The sequence below is a fragment of the Limulus polyphemus genome, unplaced genomic scaffold (genome assembly GCF_000517525.1).
Source record: "Limulus polyphemus unplaced genomic scaffold, Limulus_polyphemus-2.1.2 Scaffold2407, whole genome shotgun sequence".
NCBI lineage: Eukaryota > Metazoa > Arthropoda > Merostomata > Xiphosura > Limulidae > Limulus > Limulus polyphemus.
The window spans coordinates 126734-132075 of NW_013668017.1; the positions used below are offsets into that span (position 1 = coordinate 126734).

Below are 5342 nucleotides of genomic sequence, written 5' to 3' on the forward strand. Positions count from 1 at the left end.
TACTAAAACACAGGCAAGACAAGTTACTTTGTACAGACCAAAGGTCACCTTTATGTTATTTGATACTGTAACATTAGTGCACGTGAGCCGCGTCATTGTAACTTCTGTATTTTTAGCCAGGCACGGCTGAAAGGTCAATATAATAAATATATATAAATTTATAATATTATGAGATTTAAGCTATTTAGTCTAAACATTTATGTTTTCATGTTATAATTTGTGTGTTCATTCTAGAATGAAAGAAGCATAATTTATATTTATTTCCTAATTTTTTATGGTGGTTGCTAGATCGGTCAAATCTATCGAAACCTGTACACAGATTAATTATTGAAAATAACAGATAAAATATAAAGTTTTTTTCCCAAGAAACATTTGGTAACTATCTGGACATTATAAGTATTTTGCATGTGAAATTTTAAAATTTTCTGATACATAAAAGTATTTTTAATCTTAAAATGAAAATTACTTGCAATGTTAGATAGGCAACACGCGAAAATAAAAAAAAAGGCATGAGAAAAACATTGCTTTACAAACCTTAAGACTTGATAAAAAAAATGTACTATTTTGCATATGAGAGCATTGTAATGTTTACTGATAATGTACCAAATTTCATTAACATTCGCTTACTAATTTAAATTATATCATGAAAGCTATAACAAGCACAAAGTGGTTACGAGGTTGATCCAAAGGACGAGCCCGTGCTGAAAGAGTTAACTAAAATATAAATCTAAAATCTAAATAAAATTCAATTGTCTATGTAACTAACATATTTATAGGTAAGAAATAACACAAAAGTGCTAGCATGCATGGAAGCAGTAACAATACTAAATGCATTTGACAAGTTCTCAATGAAATTCTTTGAGCCCATGTTCAAATAACTGTTGGGAAATAGTATTCAAAATGTGGTCTTTCTACTGGTTACAAATATCTAGCTCAACCAAGTATAATTGGCTGAGAAATTGCAACTGTATGTGTAGAGTTGGTGTAGCATCTGTCAAGAGCCCCAAGAAATTTATTTCTCTTTCCACTCAGCATCCTAAAAGGGGCTTGAAAAAAGAATGTGTAAACAGAACAATTAACCTAATTTCTGTCTGTACATAGAAGTACAGTATACAGAAAGAACTGTTTAAGTTACAGAGACGAAAAGTTAAAACTTTTGTGAACTTGTGTATCAAACTGAAATTTAAGATTTTTAATAATTTTTTTTCAAATAAAGAAATTAAATCTTAGATAATATAAAACTTTGAAATATTATGTAAATTTTAATGATAGTTTCATTGGTATACATTGATAGTAAGATTGTTTAATTAAATTTTGACTGTAACAGAATAAAATCTTGTGACATACTCAGTACAGGAGTGGCCATAACTATATGGTTAATTGAGTATTATTACATCATAATATCTAGTGGTGTGTGGAGCAATCTCTTTTGTTGGGGTATAAATACGCATTGAAAATTTAGTTTGAAAGAAAGAAAGAAAGATCTAAACTACATGATTGTGAGTTTAGCCATAAAGAGAGTATAGTGGCAATTTTTAAAGTGAAATTATCACAAGACTGTATTGTAATAAGAGAAGAGAAAGAATAATTTGTCTTGTCAAATTGTATACTGAAGTAACTGCGCCAGCCTGTGTGGACTTTAACAAAAAAAGAGACAATTAGTTAAAGAACTGGATACAACTGTGATAACAAACAGTGTAACGAACATTTGTATAAATGTTTGACTTGCTTTAATATATTATTTCAAAATAAGTGGAGTGTGTGCTGTTTATTTATTGTTGAAATTTATCACCAACAAATCACAGGCACCTACTGTAAAGAATTTGGCTTATACAAAAAAGAAGTCTGACAAGATAAAACAGCCAGATGGAGAAGAAATAAAATGACGAACATGTGGGAGACATCCACATGCTCACCCGGAGGATCTCGTCAAAGAGCTGGTGAAAATGAGAAGCAAGAGAATGAAAAAGGTGAAGAATTGGATGCAAAGAAATGTAAAAATAACCTGTGAACATCTACACCCAAGGAAGAATAAACCAGGCAGGGGAGTTGATGAACCTTATCCAGTAAGGACAGAAAAAAAGGGGTCCCAGGTGGAGAACAGATGAGAACAGGGACTCCTAAGATAAAAGAAGTTGTCCGTGATAAGTAAAATCAAGTAGCTCAAACAGGACACAATAGTCAATTTGAGTTTGAACAATCATGGAGGTGAGAAACAGTAGGTAAGGAGATAGGAGAGACAGGACATTTATCCTCCCAAACAGAAGTCTGAGGAGGGAAAGACCAGTCCTTGTAGAAGAGTATATAAATGCAGTGGAAGAGTGAGTGAGAAGTATCAATAGCATAAGAATCTAAAACCACACTCAAGGATATCGACCAACCTCGGTTGAACAACTGAATAAAAAAGGCAGGAAAGTGATATACAGTAGAATGGCCAGGAGAAAAGGAGTGGTGGATGTATCAATGAAGAAAGATCTTCACTTCCATCAATAGATAAAGTGCAAGGGCTATAGGCTATAGAAAACCAAGGTTGAGTTGGCCGTAGAGGCACCACAGTATGACTCGAGAAGAAGTGTTCCGTATCAAGTCAAGAACCCAAGGAAGAAGTTGAAGAGGAGGACAGGCATATAGAGAAAAGGTGAGACCAGTCCTGGCTGAGTGCTTCAACAACCAAAGCCTAAGGACGAAGAACAAGTGGCCAGAACAGAGGAAGAATGGAGTCGAGAGGGAAAAGACTATTCTTTGGGTATAAAGCAGTCCAGCTGAGAGAAATGGCCCACTACAAGGTACATAGCTCCTGGAACATCACAGGCAACAGGACGTACTTGACGTGAATGAGCTCAGAACAGTAGAACCAACACCCGAAAGCAAAGGGTCCTGGAACAGTTGCCCCCTTGATGGTTGATATAAGCAACAATTATGGAATTGCTGAAGTGCAGCATGACCAGTTAATTCATTAAAAGGGACAGGAAATGGGAACATGACAGACAAACAGAGAGAAGTTCAAGCACACTGATGTGGAGTAAACACTGTCCTGCTTCCAAACACCAGAAGCCATGTTATTGTCCAGAGGTGCACCTCAATCCAAGAGAAAAGCCTTGGGGATAGAGATAGATCCAGTTTGGGAGTTGGCAAGGGAATGCCAAATGTAGTATTGGCATTGTCTAGCAACACCATGACAATTCATCAAGGAAAGGAGAGGGGAGGTTCACATTTAAGAACAATGGAACCTGAGAAAGAAAACCATGGATCCTCAAGACCACTGAAAGAGGCACATGTATGCATGCCCCAAAGGAAAGTGGGGTTCCAGGTATGCCAGAGTCCCCAAAAGCAAAAGAACCCCTACCCCTCACACAGAATGAAAAGTGCAAATCCTGGTAACCAGATATCCAATAACTTGCAGGTGAAGAAGAGAAGGCTGAGCTCAGCTGAGACAAGAGAAGAAGAAAATGCCCAGACATACAAAATAATGAGTTGGCATAAGAAAGGACTTGTATATTCTTACAAGTAGCCTTCTGCAAAAAAAAAGGGAGGTGTAAGAAGATGATTCCACTCAAGAACAGACCATTAGAAGTCAATCATCTAAGAAAAAGAATGACAGTCCCAGGCCGTGAAGATGGTGAGAAAATGAAAACCCTCTGTTGGCAGAAAACTGGTACCAACTGCTGACAAAGAAATGAGTACCCATAGGGCCTGAAGTGACAGGAAGTCACTGACAAGAAGAGTGATGAATCAGTTGTTGGGTAGTGGGAGGACGAATAAAAAGAGGAAAGTCTAGAACATAGAATGGGAAGGATAGAGGTAGACTGATCCAGAGAAGGAACAGCAGTCAAAGGGCAAGGTTCCAGAAAAAATAAAACCCTGGGAAAATAACAAGGACTGAAGTCGTGCATATTCAGTCCAGGTTTACAGTGAGAAATGAACATTGCCAAGGACATCCAGGTGAACAAAGAGAGCCTGTTGAAGACTATTTATACAAGAAGAAGGAAGGTGTACAGTAAAGAGGAACGCAACTCAACAAGTTTCAAAAGCAGGGGAACTAAGTAAGGACTGACAAAGCAGAAGAAGTGGAACAGGCTGAGCTGGCAAAGAGAAAGGCACAAACAAACATCTACATAAGCCCCTCAGGAGCATGATGAAGTGCTTCAGATGGAGGAAAGGTAATACAGGAGGGTATGGAGAAAAAGATGAAGACATAAAAATATGGACCAAAGAGTGAAATAGAAGGCAAGGGGCCCAATCACCAAGCAGGTCCAACAGATACCAAAGACACAGAATCTAGAAAGCAAAGGAGAAAATGTCTTCAAGTCAGGATAAAAGAGTCATGAATGCGAGGAAGACAAGGAATTTGAGTTTGAGTGAAGTGCTGTTAGAGAAAGTAAACAGCATAAACCCTAGTAACAAGAAAGGAGGAAAGACTAAGCAATCCCAAGAACTGGGTTCATGGAATGAAAAACCTGCAATATTAAAGGACACAGGTGAAAGATAAGGAAAGGAACATACTTGAGAATGAAATCCAGAAAGAGATCGGAAGGTTAAGGCACAGCCCAAAGCAAATCAGGTTAAATTCGTAGTCCAATAAGCCATTCATAAATGAGGAGAAAGAAAATCAGCTAAAGGGACAGGATTAGGAGGCCTAGTAAGCATGTTGTAACCCACAACACATTGGACAAAGACTGCAATGTCCTCAATAGTCAACAAGCCTCTAGAAGCCAGAAGAAAGAAAACCTCTGTGTGTGTTACCTCATCACTCACACAGGACTAAATAGAAGTCACTATCATTTGAGAATTCAAGATAATAATCAATGCTTTTAAAACAAAAGCTAATGGAAAATGAAAACCCAAGTTTCCTTAAGAAATGCAAATCTCATCAACTTGAACTTAGACGAGAAATTTGAACACGCCTGTTCAATGTAATGCTGAGAAAAAGAATAAAGTTACCATAAGTGCAAGAGGATAGGGGAATTCACTGCACATGGAGGTTGTGTTATCCTCCTATTGGTGAAGGGCTATTGTTGTATGATAATGCCATTATGCACCGTCACAGTTCATGTTAAGCACATGCATTTAGTTGGAGTTAGCTCAAGGGTAGTGGCATGCAAGTCTCATAGCCAGACACGAGAAGGAACTAACATTTCTGTGTGAACAAGTTACCTATCATCTCAGAATTTGATATACAGCATTCTGTATCTAATCTCTTCGTATATATGTAGTATATATATATATATATAATAACACACACACACATATATATACATAATAAATACTAAAATAATAATAAACTAAAAATAAAAAGTAAAATTACTTAAACGTTACTAACTTTACCCTTTAGTTTTTTTAGT

General features: G+C 36.8%; 1 protein-coding gene across 3 annotated transcripts in view; it reads right to left on the bottom strand.

Annotated features, from left to right (window-relative positions):
- LOC106466873 (RNA polymerase II-associated protein 1-like) overlaps positions 1-5342 on the bottom strand; it is a 120245-nt gene that overhangs the window by 65500 nt on the left and 49403 nt on the right. The gene's annotated exons all lie outside the window — the stretch shown is intronic.